We start from the raw sequence: 24,332 nt of genomic DNA, 5'->3' as shown, positions 1-24,332 counted from the left end.
TTTGGACATACCTAAACCCCACTCTTGCTATAGGCTGGATCTCTCCACTCATACGAAAGGACAGAAAATCAAACATACTAAGTAACCTACAATGCCATGGAAATTATGCTAGTATATTTTGATGTTTCATGGCCACTGATGGACATTTTGGATTTATTCTAACCAAGACATTGTGAGGTCATACTTATCATTTTTTACTTATTTTATTATTGAATAGTTTATCTACATTTCAGATGTTATCCTCTTTCTCCATCCCTCCTCCCAGAAACCCCTTATCCCATCCTCCATCCTACTATTTCTATGAGGATGTGCTCCTACCCATCCACCCACTCCCACCTCAAGGTCATATGTATTATCTAATGGTGAGTTGAAGGAAACAGAAGTATGGTCAGAGGGGAGAGCTTCTGGAGCTTTTTGGCTTTCAGACTATCCCCAGGTTCAAGAAAAGATCTTGTCTCGATTATGTAAAACAGTGATAGAAGAGGACACTTGACATACTCCATTAGTCTCCATATATACATACACACCTACATACATATGTATACATGTACATACACACACACACTCAAACATAAACTCGTAAGTCTATACATACACACACATGAATATAGGCACACACACATAAACTACACACCCAGATATATACATGATTAATTAATTTAAAATTAAACCAATCATATTTAAACAAGAAAACGAATTCTATTGTTTATTTCTGTAGCGGGAAATTTTCCCCACAAGTTGGGAGGAACTAAGGTAAGAGGAGTAAGGAGAGGAAGAGGAGAAGGAGAGGAGGAGAAAAGGGGCAGAGATGTAAAAGCCATGGATAACCACACATGTACTGAGAGCAGTCCTGGGTAATAACTTATATCTAGGTTAGTTAATTGGTTAACACTTCCAATTGTGTGGGCATCTTGATGTTTGAGCATTACCAAACATATAAAGCTATTGGATAATCTTTAACCATTAGAGTCTCATTTCTACCAGGTACTGTGTGGATGGTGGGATGGTCTGGGCTCAAGTATGCTTGCTATGAATAGCTCTTCATAAGGGTTCTGGGTTATTATGCTTACACAGAAAGTACTCTTATTTCTAAGCTTTTTCTCCACACCTATATATAATGAATTTTGAATTCTACTTAGATATATTTGTTGTAACTGATACCGCTAAGGCTAGTCAAAAGTGTTTTAATTGTGTTTGTTCAAGTGCTTGGCCCTACTCCTGAAACCAATATTATTTGGCCATGATGATGTAACTCTCCACTGTCATACAAGAGCAGTCCATATGTTTGGAAAGTATAACTTAATTCTCATTATTTTGGCATGATTACATCATTACTATTTTTAATCTACTAAGACATAAAAGGTTTTAATGAAACTAGAGGCATCATTGGTAATAGTGTAATGAAAATGGTATGTGCCATTATGTCTATATACATTATAAAGAGTGTGCCTTGCCTGTGATTTTAACAGAAGTAAAACTAAATAATCCTCTTTCTAAGAAAAAAAATACTGTCATCAACTATATTGTGGCCACTTTTAAATGAGAGTATAGTTGGAATAACTATGGAGAATGAATGATTATAGATTATAAATTATAGTGAGAAGGTATAGATATAAAAAGAATATTAAACATAACAAATTTAGCCACCTCACTGGTATCTTTGTAAGAATATAGAAGAATTATTTAGTCTAACAGTGGTCTAGAGCTGGGCAGTGATGGAGCATGCCTTTAATCCCAGCACTTGGGAGGCAGAAGCAGGCAGGCGGATTTCTGAGTTTGAAGCCAACCTGGTCTATAGAGTGAGTTCCAGGTCAGCCAGGATTATACACAGAAACCCTGTCTCAAAAAAGAAAAGTGGTCTAGAATCCAAATAACATAATTGTTTTAAAAGCTATATAAATTGATACCTATCATAATTTTCTATGATTATTCCAAATAAACACCAATAACACAGAGAAATATGTAGTAAATTGTGAGAGAACAAAAAAGTTCAGCATTCTGTAGGTGGACATTTTTATATATGTAAAATCAGAAATTAAACATGGGATATTAAACAATTTAATAAATGCAGAAGAAAACTTCATTGCAATTGTGATGATTTTTTACTTGGAAATTGAAATTCTCTTCGTTCACTCTGAAATTTCCAGAGTCACTCTTAGTGGGTGACACTCTCCTATCAGAGTTTTCACATATGGTTATACAGATGACGAGCAGATCCAGGCCAATATAGAGTTCCTGATTCTATATTTGGTGTAATTTATATATTTTTACATAATTTTTAATTTGAAAATCTAAACAGGTTTATAGTTCATACATGACAAAACAGACTACTTTTTTTTTCATCATAACTGTGTTCATTGGAGGAATGTGTGATATCTCAATAGTAAAACATTTTAGAGTAGGTCATGCTATAGTTTCTGTGTTTTTAGCAATGTACTTTCAGTGTTGGCAGGCTAATAATTTTCATAATTATTCTACCCAATAGGATTATATATAGTGAATAAATAATTATAGGGATATCTGAAAACCAAAAAGAAAGAAAAACATGAGCAGTAGTTTGCCTGTGGTAAAGAAAATGGGATTTTTATGAAGGTAACATTGAGAAAGATTTGAAAGTATAGTTATAAAATGATGATTGCTGGGAGAAATGACAAGTAATTTCAAGTATTCTTTCTGGTAACAAGAGAGTAACTAATTTTTCTAAAAATTTTATACTTCAATACAATGAAACATAACTACAACCACTCCTATATCTTGCTGTCAACTTTCCTGAGTTCTCCTAACACACTTTCCTCTGAGAATCTTGTCCTTTTTATCCCACTCTTGTTGACAAACTACTAAGTTTAGTAAGTGCTGCACATAAGTACATAAATGTAGGTCAAGTCAAAGGAGCATGCAACATCAACAAATAGCCAAATCATCAAAAATACGGTTCTTTTCTTCCCAAAAGTTATCTAATGTTAGTAGCTTCACCGTACAGAGTAGGGCCTGGAGACTGTCTATACTATCCACTTTTTAATTTTGGCTGGCTTCATGTTCTACAAGTCTTGGAAGGGCAACTATTGCTGTTACAAGGTCATTTGTGGAAGCTGTGTCACGTTCAAAAAAGAACATCTCTATTACTTATCCCCAAATCCCTGCTCTTATATTCTGTCTTCTTGATGTCCTCTGAGCTTTTGGATGGTTGGTTAAAATAAATGGTCCACTTAGGAACTCATGTTCACTCCCTTATTTTCAGCACTTATAGACAAATTATATAGCTCTCTATTGATGGCTGACTCGGAAGGAAGTTACTCTTACTTCAGTTGAGAACAGCTTAGTTCTATGAATATCTGAATAAATATCTAAAAGGTAATTTTGCAATTAGACTGTGTAGCAAGATAAAAATAATGGGCTAGTCAATAAAGCTTGTGCCATCCTTTGACCAGTTACATTACCCTGCATGAAACTCTCTCCTGTGTAGCAGTCTGCATATCCAGTTGGTAAATGATTAGCAGTCCCATAATGGTTGAGCCACTATTGCATCAGAAAGCATAATTTGCATGACATGTTTGCATTTTAGCATGCAGTTTCTGGCCCTGGGTAGAGAATTGCTATCATTTCACACCAACCAGCACTATAGAAGATAGCCAACTGTGAGAATTTTTGGTCAGTTTTAGATTTATTTCTACCTTTAAAAATTTAAATTTGTTATTAGTTCTTTGAGAGATTTTTAACAATGTATTTTGGTTGTATTTATTCAGCTTTGTGTCTATGTGTGCATTTTTAGGTTTATTACTCAAATAGGTATAGTTATAAGATTGAATTCTGTTACAAAAAAAGGCACTTAAATCTGAAGTAAATACAACATTTGGAAAATTATGTTTCTAATCCACCACCTCTCATACCCATTCAACTTTGTGTCATTTTTATGTTTTCTATGCCCTATAGTCAAAGTATGGAGTACCTTCAAAGGTAGATTTACTACCATGCAATATGTCACCAAAGAAATTGCTATAGCATATGTGGTTATGGAGACCTCTAGGGTCTACCTGATCCATAACTCACATGAACATATTTTGTGTTTTACACTGAAAATTCATTTAATAACCCATGTTGTCTTAGAGCAACAATGTCTTTCTATGTAGGAACTTTATCTTTGAGCACATTTTTAAAATGTTTTGAAATTAGCTTTCAACCTAGTTAGATTCCATAAGGCTTTTCCATGGATTTTAACTTTTGGTTGAGGCACTGACTATTTTCTACGTTTATCTCTTCCCCTGTTCCGTATGTACTTGGTCATTTAAACATAGTATTCCTGGACATTTATTTTCTATTTCACATATATTCTAAGACCCTTCCACTTATTGATTTTTAAGTTGGATTATAAGATAGCATCCATGTGGGTCTCCATAGTCCATTCCTTCCACAGTAGTTAGCCTTCTTTTCACCTGCTCGTTTCCACCATATCTGAACTCCCTTCCATTTCTAAGAAATTTTACTCCCAACATTCTACCTTACAAAATTTATGGTGATTTTCCCTCAACATGCTGCTCCATTGCTGCTGGATAGTTATCTTGGTTGTATCTGTGCTACAAGTTAAACAAACAAAGACAATTTATGGCTAGTGCCACTGTATGAAGCATACTTTGCTTACCTTTCTGAGCTTCATTTAATGCACTTAGTATATTTATTCCAGTATTATCAGTTTATATATAAGTTTCATCATTTCACTTTTCCTCTGTAGATATTACTTTATTATAAGCAAGTACCACATTTTCCCCCATTTATCACTAGATTATTATCTAAGCTGACTTCCTTTCTTGGTCAATTTTAATTGAGTTATTTATTTTCTTAATCCTTAGAATGTTTTAACGTTTTGTTTGATCTAGATACTAAACCTTGTCAAATTAATAGCTGGCAAAGTTACTTTTCTCCTATTCTGCATGTGACCTAGTCACTTACTTTGGTTTCCTTTTCTGTACAGAAACATTTAGTTTCATGGACACCATTTGTTGGTTGTTGGTGTTATTCCCTGTGCTCTCTGAATTTTATTTACAAAATCCTTGCCTGTGCTTATAGGATGAAATCTGCTCCTTCATATTTTTTCTTCTAGTGGTTTCAGAGTAACAAGTCTTATGTTGATGTTCCTTAATCCACTTGAAGCTAACCCCAAATGTGTAAGTAGTTCAATGACAGAGACTCCAGTGCTTCACTATAAAAAAATAGATCTTATGATGAAAAGTAAAGAAAGCAATACTAGATGGAAAATGGATTTAAAATCATGGGATTTCACAGACACTCGGAAGAATAATTTGAAAGTTTCTCCTTGTGTTTGTCAATGACCAATATATCATTTTATTGTGTCATTTGTGATGTTAAAGGTAACAGATAAAACAAGCATAGAGGCTTGATTACAGTTTCAGAAGCAGAGAAAAAGAAGATGGGGTCTATCATGGGCTTTAAAACCTCAAAGTCACCCCAACAATGACTTACTTCCCTCAACAATGCCATACACACTTCAACAAGACTACATCTACTAATCTCTACCAAAGAGCTCTGTTGAGGACCATGCATTCAAGCCTATGAACCTATTAGCTACCATTTTCATCCAAACAACCATAAGAAACATAGTAATAAAATAGTTTGGTACTACTAAAAACAAATAAACAATCAAACAACACACATAATCGTGAATTAATGGAAGTAAATTGTTCACTCAGATAGGAGTCTAAAATCCTATAGTTTCCTCCTTTTGTCAAAGATATCAAGCATATACACTGGGAAAATGATAGTATCTTAAAGCAAATGGTGTTGAATCAACTGGATTTCAATATATGGAGAAATAAAACAGGATGCTTATCTCTCACTGCACAAAACTACAAGTGGATCCACAGGAGCTTTCATAATATAAACAATATGTAACTTCTGATAACTCACAATCTTAAATCTTTATAACATGACTATAGTTAATTGCATGCATAGTTTATCAAACAGCTTTCATATACACAAAGCTATTTCTTATTTTTACGTTTTTTTTACTATAAATATTTAACTCTTTATGTGAAATCTTACATGCCTATGGAGAGAAGATAAAAAATAAAGAAACTGAATGTTCAATTTTATGATTTGTCTTTCTGACTAAATTATTTTCTTAATCTACTGTGTAACTTGGAGTCCATACTTCTTTATAAACTTAAAGGGGTGTATTTTGTGTGTGTGTATGTCTGTGTGTGGGCACGTGTGCATGTGTATACATGTTTGTGCATGTGCCTATTTGTGGGTTTGTGATTTGACTTAGGCATAGTGCTCAAATTGACAATAATTAATTTTATACATTATTTAATTCTTTGTTCATTTCTTCTACATCAAATATTTTCAAATAAGATATATATATATACATATATATACACATATATATATCAAAACCTAGATAAATAAATTCAAATTTTATTTCTAGTAATTGTTTCTTTTTAAAATTAAAAGTAATATGGACTTGAAAATACCTTGAGTATGTTAACATTATGATCAATGAATCATGGTGCCACATAAGAATTAGAAAATGAAAATCTTCACCATTCATATTGGTGTTTACACATAAAGTATCAGGAACTATATGTTATAATTTGGGTTCATTTCAATTGTATGTGCGTAGATTTCCTAAGAATGTTATGTCATTTGAATTAATAAATGAAGTCATTGGCTCATGACAATATTTATTTACAATTGCACCATACATAGTAATTAGAGATCACACTATTCTGAAACTCAAATACTTCACAGGTATGTTACATATCAGATCAGAATTTATTTATTTATTTATTTATTTTCACAATATTTATTTACAATAGTAAGACACATAATAACTGAAGATCACAATATTTCCAGACTTGGATACTTCACAAGTATGTTACCTAGCAGACCAAAAGCAATGATTCTACAATTTTGTAAAAACCACAAATGCTTGCATTTTACAATATTAGACAATAGGTCTTAGATCTCATTTGAACAATTATCAAACTAGATGTTAAAAACCGTAGATATATATCGACTATGTTACGCATATTCTTCTTAGAGGACAGATAAAAGTATTTAATTTACAATAACAATAGACCACCAAATTTACAAAGTGTTGTTATTTCAACTGTTTTAAAAATAAAGACTTTAAAGATGTCTAGTGCTTTACCATGTGTATTACAACAATCAAGGTCAAAATAGAAGAATATAAAATATTGACAAGGCAGAGCGTTTTATGTTATTGTAGAAATAGTCATGTGTATTAGCAAAAGTTTTACTTCTATTGCAAAATGAGAGTTTGTAAAATAAAATATATCATGAGCAGTTAAAATATGGTAATGAACTAGAAAAATTATCATATTAAAGAGTAGGCTTTTATTTAGCCTTGATGCCTCTGGAAAGCACTCTAAGAGTATATGTTAAGTGAGAAGTTAATTTAAAATTAAAATAGAGATTTAACAATGAAGCTTGGATATTTGTGGTAGTAATCACCAGTATTTATTTATAGATTTTCACATGAAGTTAGGCTGCTTCATCTTAAACTTATAAAAGAAGAAACAAAAAAGAAGAGTTCTAGGTTTTAACTTGTGGATAATGAAGAAGTTGTACACTATTGTATCAAATTCTCCTACAAATAAGGGCTAAACATATGAATTGTGAGATACTTGAAATAAAATATTGTTCATTAAAATAGACACAATGTTGGAAACAAGTCACTTTAAGCAACATTAGAACAAGATTATCTTGCAAATGAATATTTAGTTTCCTCCAAGGTATTCTCAGTATAGAAACAAACTATTCTTAAGGGTAGAATCCATGCTAAGCAGTAGATGATCAATAGAAAATGGACTCCTTTATATTTTTGCATTAATTTATTTATTTAGTTTACATCCGGTTCACTGCCTCCCCTTCTCCCAACCCCCCCCCCATTCACATGGTCCCTTTCTCTATACTCCCACCCTTTCTTCTCTGAGAGGATGGAGTGTCCTCCTCTCTCCTTGGAACATAAAGTCTTTGAAGCGCTAGGTACATACTCTCCCATTGAGGCTAGACAAAACAGTCCAGTTAGGAGAATGGGATCAAAAAACAGGTAACAGCTTTTGGTACAGCTCCTGTTCCAATTGTTGGGAGACACACTTGAAGACAGGCATGCACATCTTCTAAATATGTGCAGTGGCCTAGGTCCAGCCCATGTATGCTCCTTGGTTGATGATTCAGTCTCTGCGAGTCTCCAAGTGTCCAGCTTAGTTGACTCTGTTGATCTTCCTGTGGCGTTCCTAAACCCCTCTGGAGCCCCTGATCCTTCTCCCAATTCTTCCATTGGATTCCCCGAACTTAGTTTAATATTTGGCTGTGAGCCTTTGCATCTATTTCAGTCAACTATTGTGTAGAGCCTCTCAGAGGACATTAATGCTCCTGTCAGGGACTGGTCCTTGTCCTTTGAATGAGTCTCAATGTGGACCAGTTATTCGTTGGTTGTTCCTTCAGTCTCTGCTCCATCTTTGTCCTTACACTTCTTGTAGACAGCACAAATTTTGGGTACAAAGTTTAAACACACCTCCGCAACAAAGATAGATACTATCTCAAATTAAAGGGTCAAAAAGGTTTACTAAGCAAATGGACCAAACAAACAAGCTGCAGTAGTCATTCTAAGATCTACAATCAAAATAATCAGAAGAAATGAGAAAGGGCACTTCATATTCATGAACACAGAAGTCTACCAAGATGTTTTCTCAATTCTGAATATCTGTGCACCAAATGCAAGTGTACTACATCAGTAAAAGAACCATTACTAAAGCTTAAATCACACATCGAATCCCAAACATTAATAATGAAAGACTTTATGAGACTCCCGAGTATGTGAATGAGTGGGTATCTGTTCCTTATTATATTTTCCTTCTGTTTATTTGTTTTGTCCAATTCTGAAGACTTGCTTCTGCTTTTTGTTTTATCTTACTCTATTTTATCTTATTATTCCATAGGCTCATGCTTGTTTTCTAATTTGTGACAGAAAGAGTATATTTTCACATAGGAAGTAAAGTAGGAAGGAATTAGGAGGAATAGAGGGAAGACAACCATAATCAGGATATATCATATGAGAAAAAGAACTATTTTCAATAAAAATTGTTATAAAAATAAAAGTAAATTAAAAATAAGGTTAATGGGAATTTTGTACTTTCTACTTCTTGCTCATATTTGAAAAAGAGTCATTTTACAATGATATTATTATTTCACATATTTGTTTAATAATAATCTACTTCCAAATTGACTTTTTTGGAGTCATTGTCACACCATTCTTTTCATTTGCATGATCTTTTACTCATCAGAAATACCTGGAAGTTTATTTCAGTTGTCAGGGATAAAAAATAAATCAGTTAAACTCCAACTTTCCTTTAGTCCAGGAGACTTGGGTATGTGTACATGAGTTTAGCTGTGAGTTTGCTTGGAGTTACTGTGTTTTACAAAGTATTTGTAACTGGAATAGACAGCAAGTTTAGTGAAGCTAATGTGTCATACTGTGTAGAAGCAGTCATTGGACTTCTGGCATATTGTTACTTAGTAATGAGCCTGGAGAGGTGATTATGTCTCAGACTTTATTGTAAACCAGACTTATTCTTACCTCTCAGTTCCTCAAATGAAGTAGATTCTCTTAGTAAACTCGATTGACTGCACAATTTTTGTTTTCTGAAATGTCTTGAAGAATTTGAAGCAAGAGTCCCAACACTGAGATATTGTGGGGCATAGGCACAAGACATAAATGAGCATATCTGAGAAAGGAAACAAAGGAAGAGTTGATGTCTGAATTAATGACATACCTGTAGTGAAGAGCTTAGCAGCCAAGATACTAAATATACTGGGGAGCCAGAAACTTACATAATATGGCATGTTTTAGAAATTATAATGTAGACCATTGGACATATTTGTAAAGAAGTAAACAACATGTTTAAAATAAATCAGTAGGTTAAGGTTTGTAATAGATGCATGGTTTTCATTTGAATTTATTTCATTAGTTTATCTATGGGCTATTCAAGGACAGTAGTAGCTCAGATTAATATCTTTCCTTTTATCTGACTCATCATATCCTTAATTTGGGTCTTGTGCTTATTGTCCCACTACATTTGTTTGAGATAAATTGAAGTTATAGTCAATACAAGTATGGGCTCTACTGAAGATGTAGACTGCTTTAAAAAGAGATAAATATGTATATTCATATTGTGCTATAACTCACTACACAGAAAGTATCTCTTTAGCTTATTAATTCATCTATTCATTATTAACTATTTTTCAACTTAACCATTTTGTAATATTGTTTTCTATGGACTAAGACAAAATGATTTTTTTATTGATACTTACAAAATATTTTAAAAATTTATAAGAAGTACAACCAATTTTATGGTACATTTTAATTTTAACCTGAGAAACAGCATGCCCTAATTTTTCACTTTACTAGTTTTTTCTTTAGGTGTGCTTAAAATGAATAAACTAAAGAGGTTTTATTGAAATGCATATGTATATCTACATAAGGTAATCTAGCACAAATCTTGGCCTATGAGTCTCAGAATTTTCTTTCTATAAAATATATATGGATTTGCGAAGCCATTTTCCTTGACTGGAGATATTGTTCTTCTAGCACAATTCATTCTTTGTAAACTATGTTGTGTTAAGATCAGAGACACAAAACTCTCTTAAAATCTAGGATGTCATGGCCACCATACTTTATTCCCTGTAATTGAGAGACAGAGTGAATATTCTTTGTCTAACCAAAACAGACCAACTCAATGAACATCTGATTCAGGAGACACTCTGTCACTATACGATTAGCATGGTAGCATGATATGGAGGAATATAACTAGTGTAAATAGTGTAAACATTAGAACTCTCATGCATTTTTCACATACACATATACACATGAATATATATATATATGTATATATATATATGCACAATGTTTTTCTATTATATTCGTTTTTTTCTTTTGTTTTTGTTTTTCTTTAGAGGTCTGACTGCTCTTTAAAAGGTTATGACATCTATTATAGATATGGTATGATCTCCATATTTCTTTTAAGATCCCATTACACCTCATGTATACATGATAAGTAAGTGATAAATGCTAAGAAAAATTTATCCAGCACACACAATACATATCATGACTAAACTTTAGTAAATTATCTTAAACAGATATTTACTGTGTGTATACTTTATACAAGTTAATTTTTTATGTTAAAGTTAAGGATAGTAATAATGAATGAAAAATAAACCCTTTGTTCACACTAATTTGACATTGCACTGGGAGGGAGACAAAAGTAAAAAGCTAAAATTTAACAACCAACATTTTATACAATGATTATTGCATTGGAAGAAATTTAACACATTGTCTGCTGGTTTCAGGCATTCTGAGTTTTTATCTTTTGGTGCTTATTAAACTTCATGTGAAACATAATTTTTCTTATCTTCACATAACTAAGGATTTATACATAACAGATAACCCAATAATTTTATGTAGATGGTATGTTGAAAGTTCAAGAGCAAAATGTACGTTTCTCTTAGTGTGATAAGATGAAACCTTCTTTCTCATGTATTATTCAAATGTTTAAAAAGAAAACTATACCCATGAATGAATTAGGTAATGGCTCACACTTGCCAAATTGAAGACAATGGGAGAGATGGATACTTCCTTATTGCATTATCTTTATTGGTGTAGGCAATTCTTTCCTGACTCACCAGTTTGCTGAAAGATGCTCTATGAAAGTTTCTTAGCAGTACTGCCCTTCCCATATGAAGAATGTTGAATAACATTCTATGTTTCTCCCTTTTTCTTTTTTTTTTCCCATATATACACTTTTTTTTTTTATTGAGGATCCATTTACAAGTTTTTAACTCGTTGTTCCCTTCTTTTTAAAATTTATGTTTCCCTTTCATTTAAAATAGATTCTTTTCTAATTTAATATATCCTGATTGTGGCTTCCCCTCCTTCATCTCCTTCCAGTTCCTCCCCAGCTACCCTCCCACTTCGATCCATTCTTTTTCTGTCTCTCATTAGCAAAGAACAGACTTCTAGAAGATAATGGTAAAGTACAACAAACTTAAATATAATAATATAAATTTTAAAAACCATCACATAGAAGTTGGGCTGAACAAACCAGAGAAGGAAAAGAATCCAAGACAAGGCATAAGACTCAGAAACCCACTCATCCACACACTCACGAATCCCATAAAAACATTCAACTTGAAGCCATAATATATATTCAAAAGGACCTGATGCAGACATGTTCAGGCCCTATGCAGGCTGCTTCATTCTCTGTGAATTCACAACATGAGCAGAGCTCATGTAGATTCAGAGGGCCTTGTTTTCTTCATGTGCTCTTTCCCTCTGGCTCTTACATTCAATCTTCTCTTCTGCAGGGTCTCCTGAGCTCTGTGGGAAGGGATTTGAAGGAGACATCCCATTTAGGGTTGAGTGTTCCAAGGTCTCTCATTCTCTGTATAATGCCTCGATGTGGGTCTCTGCATTTGTTACCATCTACAGCAATAGGAAGTTTCTCTGATGATGGCTGAAGAAGGCTCTTGACTATGAGTGTAGTCATTTACTCATTACCCTTTTTCTTTTTTCAGACCAGCAGTATTTGGATTCACCATAGGTCCCTGGGGTATATAGTCTCTGTTCCTTGGTCACCCAAGCAGTGTTGAGTATGAGTTCCATCTCAAGGAGTGAGACTTAAGTTATATGAGGCATTGATTGGTTACTGTCACAGCTTTGTGCCACCATTGCCCTAGCATATCTTGCAAGGACACCACTGTGGGTCAAAGGGTTGTAGGCTGGTTTATCGAAAGACACTATTATATAGTTGTGAAGGTTCTATGTAGATACCAGCTGGACTTCTCCCTGTTCAGTGAGTTGCATAGATGTTGCCTTCAGCAGTGCAACCTTGCTGACGGTTGGTGGAGAGTAACCTAAAAGCGATAGGAACAGACTGGCTTGTTTGGGGATTCCAATGGGACTTTTTGGGCCAGCAACTCAATTAGATGTAACTTAATCCTGATGCTGGAAGCTTATTTTGTGACAAGAGAAGTCCAGTTGGGACTCTGTCTCTCCTATTATTTGGCAATTTCATTTAGATTGCCTTCATATATATACTTATCACACATATCACATATATGAATTTATCTTATATATAGAAGTATATATTGTCTCCCTTTTTCATGTTAATTTACCATTATAACTCCGAAAACACACTTTACTCGATTGATGTTTTATTATTCAAGAGTAGTGCAAAGGGTGAGAACTAGGTCTTACAAGATCCAGCTGTCAGAATAATCACCCAGCTGTGATTGATTAATGGGAGAGAGACACTGATTGTGTAATGTGGAACCCGATTGCAGTTGTTTAATATGATGCTGTCAGCAAAACCTCTGCGGCTGACAATCTTTATGAAACAGCCATCTGTTTTTGAGGATTACAAATACTTTATCACAATATTTATGACATGTTTCCTCTGAAAGATGATATCTTATCCCTTTCAATAGATTAATGCCTTGAGGGTAACAACAAACCTAAGCAGAGAGAAAAAACTTAACTTTAAAATTTATCTCAGTCAAAAGTAAATGCAGTCCCTTTTTTCCCTACTGTCACAAGCTTACTAAATTAATATCAACTTGAGTTGCATCCAATTTTATTCACAAATTTAAAGTCAGGATGAAATAAGAAGTAGCTTATATTGAAATTCCTATCTTGAGATTCATAAGGTTATCTGTGTTATCAATTGTGTGTGCCTATATAAAATATGTAAAATTAATAATCAATTTCAAATGATAATATGGGAAATTACATGATATGCTTCTTAATTTGCATGGAATATATTAGTTGATTTGAATTTTTTCCTGTTCTACTAAAATGTTAAATGAGATTTATTAATCTTACAACATAGTTGAAGAGAAATAAACTTTTACTTTAGTTTGAAATATATAGCTACATTTTTCCAGATGAAAAGAGTAAAGAAATAATAGTTTTATGGTAATAAAAAAATGCAAGAACTATTTCATAGGAGTCTGCCAAAAAGCTTTTTGTATAGACTAAAATGTTATTATTTTCTATATATACTAAATGATGGAAATTAATATGGTAGGAGTTATTCTATAATCAGATTTTTTTCAAAGCCCTAGGCCTTAGCTGAGCAGACACTCACTTAGCTCATCTAAGTTAATCTGACCACCTAGTCCCATTCAGCCACATGGCTGGATGGCTATACCTTAGAGCCCTGTGATTATGTCAGTCTTTTCCCATGACTCATGTTAAAAGGTTATCTTCCTTCTTCTTCCCAGGGTTCCTTTCATACTCCCAGGAAGTCCAACCTTGAACTTCTTGCTGAAATAATTGGCCATCATATTTTCATTAAAGCCAACCAGAGAATGGGTTAGGTAGGTGAAGAAAGACACAATTTCACACATCATACACCCAACATCTTCCCCTTTTAGTCCAATAAAAACTCTTTCTCTTACAGTAAGAAAAATGACAAGAACTGTAGTTAGCCATCTTTGGCAAGAGAACTCTATTATCTGTCCTATCTTGATGAAGTCAGAATTCATATTTAATTCACATTACCAACCAAAATACACCTGGTGAAAATTTCCTCTGATCATCACATAACATGTTCTGGATCCTCTAACCTTCATTTTTTTTTTTTTTTGGTTTTTCGAGACAGGGTTTCTCTGTGTAGTCCTGGCTGTCCTGGAACTCACTCGGTAGACCAGGCTGGCCTCGAACTTAGAAATCTGCCTGCCTCTGCCTCCCAAGTGCTGGGATTAAAGGTGTGTGCCACCACCGCCCGGCTCCCTCTAACCTTCATTTATTTATTCTAAAATATCTTCTAAGACTGCAAAACATTTTTTAAGATCCTTCTCAACTTATATTAAGAGTATGATTTTATAGTCTTCAACTCCATCAGAATATTTAGAAGGAAAAAAATATTATCTGAGTATTCAATAAATGCAGGCAAGCACTTTCAAAATTATAGAAATGACACACAATTGGCAGCTTATATAACTACACAGTATTTTAAAACACCGGTATGTCATCTTCAGCCTTCTGGCACAGAATATTTATGAAGTAGAAATTATGAAAGACTTGTTTACTCTGCTTGGCAGAGGTTGGTAGCTGCCTGCCCTCTGTCAGTTTGTCCTTTCTGGACAATATCTGTCTGCACGTAAAGTTAGGGCATTTTCTTTGCCCAGTGGTTACCTTGTGACAATTGAGGCCATTTCCAAACAGAGGTCCTTTGATGCTCATTATCTTCTTCCAAGCTGAACGGGGCTATGAGGATTTGACATGTCTCAATGTCAAAAATAACATCTTAAATTAATAAAAACATGTTTAAATGCCATACACTGTGACTCTCTGATGTTGTGAAGACCATCTAACTACTTATAGCCTATAGGAACAAGAAAATGATACCCATTTCTAGCTATTTATTATCTGTTTAACCTAGGATCAGTACTTATGTGATAATCCAAACTAGTATATGACATAACCATGAATTTGACTCTCTGACAATCAATTTGTGTTTCTTAACTCTTCTAAACAGATTATAATAGCAGCTTTTAAAGGACTGGATCTAAAAATTGCATTTCAAATGAGTTGCAAATGCTCACCTTAATCGAGAGTTAAAATCATGTATACATAATATGTTGTTACAAAAGATAACTTTAAATTTGGTATCAATATACAAAGATTTGTACTAGTGAAAACTTTAAATGTGAATGAACATAAAATAATCCATATAAATGTAAGCAAAAATAAAAAAATAACCTTATCTATGTTGAAGAGTAGATGAAATAGTCTACATTATATTCTATTATTTCTTTGATGTGTCTATTTCTCCATCTTTCTTTTGAGCCCCCTTTCCTTTATCTAAGAAAGAAATTAGAATATAGCGAACAAAAGGAAAAACAGAATTCCTGAGTTTAAGCTTTGAATTTTTTTCCCCTTGTCCAAAACCATATTTATTTGTAATCATCCTCTAAAATCACAACATATACCCTTAAAATGACAAGAATCATCTACCCCAACTTAGGGGCCTGGGATGACTATATTATAATACTTTACTCATGCTGAATTTGGCCACAAAATTTATTTTAGGGGGACCAGAGGAAATTGGGAAAATGGTGAACTCCAAAGAAAGCAGTCTGGTATCATTGTTGTCCAGATCTATATGCAGTGAATGTTCAGGCTTAACTGAAGTCCTGACTGGATCAGTCTATAAAGCTGGAAGAACTGATGTCATCTGGCCCTGCTTGTCTTTTTTTTTTTCCTTTCTGTGACCATAAAGCTTTCAGATGTAATACATAGTTCTGTACCAACAATGTATGGAACGTTTAAGGAACACAGTTTAAGAAAAGATGACTTTCTGCTCTCCATTTGAGATGGTGAAAGACATCTGCCTTTCTTTTTGAGGTAATTTGATTATATAACCAAACTGTAAAATAATTCTCCATTCATTAAATCTGAAAAGATGGTTTGTAATAATAAGTGATGAGAATTTTGTAGCCAATAATATTTACTTGTCATGTAATGTGAAGTCTGACTAGTGACATTTATATGTCCCAGTCAGTTTCAGTGTTATTTCAATAGATGGTGAACATTATACATTATTCTTTTAGTTCTTTTGATTTCTTTTTCTTCTATTGTATTTAAAATATTCAGGAGGTTTCTGTCTTTGAAATATGATTCTTATTATAATGCATGCAATCCAATTTTTTTCTTTCCTGTTGACAATAGCACAAAGCATCTCTACCAACACAACATAGCTTTTGTCAGGCTGTTGGAAGGCATCGTAAGTATAGATTGATTCAGTCTAGCAGCCGCTTTTCTATTTGTTCCATTTTGAGCTCACTCAAAGAGGATGTACAATGCCACCATTACCATTGACCATATAGCATTTTGCCTATTGATAATTCAAAACAAGATTGTACAGATTGCAAATATCCTTCTCTACAGTGATATGTATTTATTGTTATTTATTGAGCCCAGGCTATCTTGCATTTGCTCTGTAAATCAGGTTGGCATTGAACTCACAAGGAAACTATCCAATCTCTGTCTTTGTCTCCCAAGTACTAGGATGAAAAGAATTAGTTATTTTTTTTAGCATCTATGTACATTTGAAAATATTTTTATTACTTTTTATCTTCTTTTTCTTTCTTTGGAGATTACATTTTATATGAATATATCCAGCCTTCAAATTTTTCTTTTAAATTAACATATATGTTCAACTTAATTTAAACTCCTTTCCATTTTATTGCCCAAGCACACCTCAAGTATATTGCAGTTTCTCAGGTGTTTTGGTCTGGGTTCTTTATTTTCCAGTAGGCTGAGTTGCCATCAGTTCTCACATGGAGCACCACTTTCCAAGGAGACTGTCTGGCTGTTCAGAGTAGTGAGACACCTTACTTTATGTTAGATCTCATAAGCTGCCATTAGGTGTCCCGTGATAGCCCTGCATTCCAAGGAGACAAACTGGCTGTTCAGAGAAGCATGACATTTTCCTTCATGTTACCTCTGAGTGTAGCTTTTCTTTTTGTGTGGGATAAAAGCAAAACAACTCTGCCCTAAACCCAATTCTGGGTTATTACATTGACTAGAACAATATATTTTAACTAGCACAAAATGTTTTTTTGGTAACAGAAAAGGCATTATCTTTCAAATTGACTATTGAGTTTATTGTTTTGCTTGTTCGTTTACTATTTGCATCTATTGTATGGCTAGACCCTCAACCTAGAACTTACCTTAATACATGCATGTAATTAAAATGGTATAAAAGCAAAAAGGAGGAGGGGGTATGGGATAGGGGATTCTAGGGAGGAGAAATTGGGAATGGGGATAACATCTGAAATGTAAATAAATAAAATATTCGATTAAAAAAAGAAATTAAAATTATACCTTACATAGATAAATATACCTTTATTCTACTTTCTCCTTATAGAAATTTAACATTGATATGCATTTATCTTTTAAATTATTAAGGACATTTCTCTTCATTATTAGTCAAAAGCTTATATAATATCTTTAAGGAAAAAATGTGTCATTTTGAATTTTAGGCTCTCCTTTGCAAGCAGCTTTATCTTATCTCAGAGTTCCCATCCTGACTTCATCATGTAGCTCATGCTGGTCCAGAATTTACAGAGATCTGCCTGTCTCTGTCTCCTATGTGCTGGAATTAAAGGTGTGTGCCACCACTACAATGCCCAAATATTTCACCTCAATTCCAAATCACTGTAATGCTTTTAGAAAGCAACAATTATGAACTGTAGTCACATACTGAATTAACTTAAAATCTTTAAGAATTTCCTGTTTTAGTAATGCCAAACAATAAAATTATCCTTTCTATTTCCCACTATTACAGAAAACCAAGAACATTCAAATAATATTCGAGCAAAGAAACAAAAAGATTGTAATTTTGGGAGCAGTTGTGTTATCTCATGTTGTAGCAGTAAGGCCTTGTCTATTAGTCTTTGGAATTTAGGTGTTGCTGCACTGTATTGATGGATCCAAAGCAGAAAGAGCTGACAAATGTCTCATAGCTTGAGAGCTCTCAGTTCCAGGAAGGACCCCTTTCTTTCCTCTACTTTTACAGCTTGTAATTTACCATTCCACCTCTCCATTCTCTCCTTACCTAAGTCTATTTAATTTTGAACTTTCTTAGAGAGGGCACAGAAAACTGTGATCAATACAGAACATATTGTAGCATGTTTTTTTTTGTTTTTATTTTATTCATAACACTGATTAAACCTGTTCTCATTATGTAAAAAGGTTTTGGAGATAAAAATAATTTTTTTTAAATTTTAAAAATGGAATCATGGTTTATTATAAAGAACACAGCATACCACAGTTAGAATGCAGACACCACTCCATGGATATTTAATATTTGCTGTGAAAATGTGTTCATGGAATAGGTGGGTATATATCAATGTTATTGGTTTGCCTGAGCTGCTAATGTCCTTGGGTTTAATGATCAGCAATTCCACTCATAAGTAAACAAGAAGCAAATATTTGACTTTAAGCAACATACAGGGTTAAGAAACCTTTAGTAGAAACTTAGAGACATCAATTTAATGGTGGATTTGGAAAAAATTGTGTTTACAATGATACCAAGATAATTTTACTGAATTTTGAAACACTGTCCCTAACTTTGTTTTGGTTTTATATTAACTCCAGAGATTAAAACCTAGGTCATAGTGTTGATGCTGAAATTTAACAATAAAATGTAGATTATTCAAACAATGAAATCAGTAGAATGATTGTACATCAAATGTCCAACATTATGACTTATTTATTTTCCTAGGGCAAGAAAAATTAGTGATTGTTATCAAAACACTGCTACCAAAAGATAGAGAATAAATGGGTGATGAAAGGTTAATTGAATTACAGAATTCGAGAAAGAAACAACTCATACATTCTAATCTTTATATGTGCTGAACAATCGTAGGTTTAATTTCAATTGCTACCAAAATTTGTTTGACATTAATAAGTATGTAATTCTTTTCAGTTTTATTCAAAAGTGCTACTACTCTATGCTTAATAGAGACCAGTTTTATACAAAAAAGAGGGGTATACTAAATATATAGTATTTCTATCTTTTTTGAATAAGAGAGCAATTAAACTGAAATGAAAATAGATCTGAATTTTATCTTGTGTGATAGAAGTTAAATTCAATAGAATAAAAGATGGCCCTGTTTCTTCTTAAATTACAAATGCAGAATAACAAAGTACAAAAATTTTACATAGATGACATTATGGTGTCTATAGAAAAAATTGATAAAACTGAGGTCATCATAACAAGCAAAGTAAGTCAGACCATGAAAAACACATAGTACATGCCTAAATATATAGGCATACACCAGTATATAGAGATGTAGATATAGACATAGTTAAATGTTCCACATGTATATGCTTTAACTACATAGTATGAGATATCAGATAACAGTATGAAATTGCAATATTTAGATAGCCTTAAATTGTCTAACCCATAATTACTTTCAAGATTCTTTAAGGTTAAGATTTTATTTTATTTTCATTTTAGTTTCAGTTGTGAATATATGCTCCCAATAACATATTCTCCAATTTATTTCATATTACAAAATCTTTGAGATTGTCTATTTAATAGGTGCCAAAATTTTATTGTATATTTCATGTTGTTTCATGTAACTTTCTGTGTTGATTTCAGTGTCCATTCATGTTATTTAAAATTTCTAACTCTCAGCAAAAAAGACATACTAATGTTAAAGAACTCCAAACAGTGTTTTTCAAGGAAAAGAAAAGTAAAATCAAGATTCTATTTTCATTAATATTCCACACAAATTTTATTCTAGTAATTAGTTTTCCTTTGAATAAAGTATTTTGCTCAAAAATTCTCTCCATAGTTATGATGAAGGTATAATCTATTAGCATATGTTAGAAAAATACAAGGCATGGATGGTTACACACACACACGCATAAAAACTTTATAATATTATAATAATTACATAATATATATTACAACTACATGCAAGAAAACTTGCTATTGTCTTACAGAACTCTTCTTACCTAACATTTTTTTTGACTGTTAGTGACAGGATTTGGGTTGTAATTGGAGACAGTGCATCCAGGAATTCTCACCAAAATGGTTATGTAAACATGACCTGAGTAAGAACACTAGAAAACATATTAACATAGATGTAAGAAACTGAGGAGGCCTCAAGCCCAATCAATAACTAAAGACAACTACAAAGTGCGGAGAATATGAGATATAGTCTGCTCTACAGATGGTTACTAAATACCAAATGATCAGACCTGAAAATGTATCAATTAAAGGAACATTATCCAAAACGAGCAGGATATATATGTGTATATATATATATGTGTATATATATATATACACATATATATATATACACATATGTGTGTGTGTGTGTGTGTGTGTATGTGTGTGTGAAAATAGGGAATGAACTTGAATGAAAGTAAAAAGATGAGAATTTGTATATGTGAAGTTTTAGAGGGAGAAAAGGGGGAGGAAATGTTGGAATCGTCTTATTCTCAAAAAAGTAAAAAGAAAAAAGTCTTCAAACACTTAGTCTTACTGTCAGAAAGCAGTCACTCTAAAGTGTTAATGTAATTGGGAGTACAAGACCAAGCAAAAATTTTCACGTTAATCTTCCTAGAAATGTTTAATATCTATTTAAGAGAAAAGTCTACTAAACTATGAAAAATAATCAGGGTTCTTGAATACATAATTTTATGGGCAAAACATGAGTTTGCAAAAGTACATGTTTCAAAATGTCAAGTATGTGAAATTTTTCTCCAAGCAAACCAACAGACTTTACTGTGGCTTAGACTAACTCAGACTTTACTTATTTCATCACAAGAACTATTAAGCTTTAAGGACTTGACCAAGCTTGGACAGGCACCTGCTCTGATCCAAACCTCCACAAGTCCTGGCACAGAAAGGTTCTCTGAAAAGTCTACTACAGTAACTGTGTGGTCAGCACATGCTAAGCAGAGTTTGCCCACTGGTCACAGGGGAGGCTGAACCCAGTAGTCAAGCATGGTCAACGGCTCTGTTCTGAACCACTGCAGGCCTACACAGAACCTGCTCTTTTTTTTTTTTTTCTGTTTCTTTTTTTTTTTTTTGACTATTTTTTTTTATTGGATGATTTATTTACATTTCCTATGTTGTCCCCTTACCCCATCCCCCACCACCCCCTCGGAACCCCCAATCCCCTCGCCCCTCCTCCTTCTTCTCTGTGGATGTAACCTCTATCTACCCCCCCCCCCCTCCCACCTCCCCACCCTCAAAATTCCCACCCCCTGGGGCATCCAGCCTTCATGAGGTCAAGGTTCTCTTCTTCTACCTATGCCCAGCAGGGCCCTCCACTTTTACATATTCAGCTGAAGCCCTGGATCCCCCCCCCCAAGTGCTTCCAGGCTGGTGGTTTAGACCCTGGGAGCTGTGGTTGGTTGGTATTGTTGCTCTCCTCATGGTGCCTTAAATCCTTTCAGCTCCTTCAGTCTTCACTCTAACTCCTCTATTGAGAACCCCATGATCAGTTCAATGGCTAGTTGTGAGCATCTGCCTCTGAATATGTCTGACTCTTGAAGGCCTCTGAGGAGATATCCATATCAGGCTCTTATCAGTATGCACTTCCTGTCTTCCACATCAGCATCTACCTTTGGTGATTGCACATGGGATAGATACTCAGGTGGAGTGGTCTTGAGACGGCCCCTCCTTCAGTTTCTGTCCCTCACTTTGTCTCCATATTTGCTCCCTTGAGTATTTTGTTGCTCCTTCTAAGAAGGACCGAATCACCCTCACTTGGTCTTCCTTCTTTATGGGCTTCATGTGGCCTGTGAGTTGCATCTTGGGCATTTCAAGGTTCTAGGCTAATATCCAATAATCAGTGAGTGAATACCATGTGTGTTCTTTTGTGATTGGCTTACCTCACTCAGGATGATAATTTCTAGTTCCATCCATTTACCTAGGAACCTCTCGAATTCATTGTTTTTAATAGCTGAGTAATACTCCATTGTGTAAATATACCACATTTTTTGAATCCATTCCTCAGTTGAAGGACATCTGGGTTCTTTCCAGCTCCTGGCTATTATAAATAAGGCTGCTTGGCCAGAACCTGCTCTTGAAGCTGCTGGACCACCTCCTCTATGTAGAGTTTGAACAGAGGTACAGGGTCCTTTTCCTCCAGAAGCCTCTGTTTTTCCAGGGCCTCCTCCATCATCAGGCCAACCCACTCAGACTCGGCTTCTGGGATGACAAAGCTTCTGTACTTGTGACAGGTGGCTGCTCTCTGCTAGGGGTTATCAGGGAGATCCTGGCGAGCAAGCCACAGCAGCGTCTTTAGCTTCAGGTCCATGCGAAATTTGGAGCATATGTTCTCCTTAGGGGTTTTGAGAATATAGAAGTTGAATCCATAGGCCTCATCAATGAGATCCAGTGTCCACATGGTCACAGTCACAGAGAACTTCGTGTCTAGGATTTTATTGTAAAGCTCCCAAGTGAACAGCTGAGGTTTCCACACCTTCTTCACCCTCTTGGAGAGCTTTTCATCCTTGGCGTTATCTTTAGCCCAAAATCAAGTTCTCTCCACCCTCCAGTAGCTGCTGGAGGGTAGTGAACTGGAACAGGTACAACTTTAATAAGCTCATGCTGCTCGTTCTTGTGGTTGATCTTGAATTAGGCCCCGTGAGGTTTGTAGTGTACCTGGTCAGCATCTGTTCTTTTTCCAGTGAGCACAAGAAGTGGACAGGCAAGTGCACATAGATGCCTTGCTGCAGCCGCAGCTTCTGTAACAGGTGAACAGGATACTTGTGCAGAGGCATCACACAATCCTCTACTTCTTGGTATGTGATATTTTTGAAAATTCAAATTAAGCCAACCAAGATTGAAGGATGCTAGAGAATGGAGGGTTTGGTGTTGATATGTTTGAATAAGGGATTTTGTAGAGTAGTGAAGCCACCTATAATAGTATATAAATTATTTTTATGCATTTTCAAAACTAATAGGACAATATAACAAAAGATGAGATCATCATATAAATTATGGTCTTTACTTAATATTCAGAGTGAGCTTTAAAATAAGCAAAATTGAGGATAATTTGAATATAAATAAGATTAGTTTTAATGAGCATAAGATAATGAAAAACTAGAGCAGATGAGAATTATGATACAATACAATTGTACAATAGAATAAATGAAAATGAATTAGAAAACTAAAGGGTTCATTGGAAAGTCAGTTGCATTAGAAAGTGTTTTGCTGGGACAAATACATGAGGGAACATTTACCTGAAGTAGACACAGGTAAACCTATTAAAAATAGGTTTTGAAAAAATTAAAGTTATGTTAAAATTTGTGAATATATATATATATATATATATATATATGTATATATATATATATCATATAGCAGATGAACAAAAGAGTAATGAGCCTGGAATGAGCTGTGCAAAATGTGCAAAGGTAATGTGGGAGGAGCCTGATGTATGGGAAAGGCAGGGAGTCAATACAAGGAAGTGGGAAATAGTAAAATGAATAACAAAATAAGATTTTAAATGGAAATGATATTACAGAAACAATAATGTGTATGTATGTGTATGAGAGATAGATGATAGATAGATAGATAGATAGATAGATAGATAGATAGATAAATGATAGATAGAAAGACTGTGTGTATGTGTGTGTGTGTGTGTGTGTGTGTGATTTCCAAGAGGAGAGAGTGTTTCACCTCATTATATTGATATACAATGAGACACAAAATGTTTGGAGATGGTCTCAATTGTCACAAGCTAACCACTGGGCAAAG

General features: G+C 34.0%; 1 pseudogene; it reads right to left on the bottom strand.

Moving 5' to 3' along the window:
- Positions 1-21,560: 21,560 nt before the first annotated feature.
- Positions 21,561-23,353, bottom strand: LOC114620707 (annotated as a pseudogene).
- Between the last annotated feature and the right edge of the window lie 979 nt (positions 23,354-24,332).

The sequence above is a fragment of the Grammomys surdaster genome, unplaced genomic scaffold, assembly GCF_004785775.1.
Source record: "Grammomys surdaster isolate TR1022 unplaced genomic scaffold, NIH_TR_1.0 170, whole genome shotgun sequence".
Lineage (NCBI taxonomy): Eukaryota > Metazoa > Chordata > Mammalia > Rodentia > Muridae > Grammomys > Grammomys surdaster.
The sequence above is the reverse complement of the archived record's forward strand: the minus strand, read 5'-3'. Positions and strand labels throughout refer to the sequence as shown.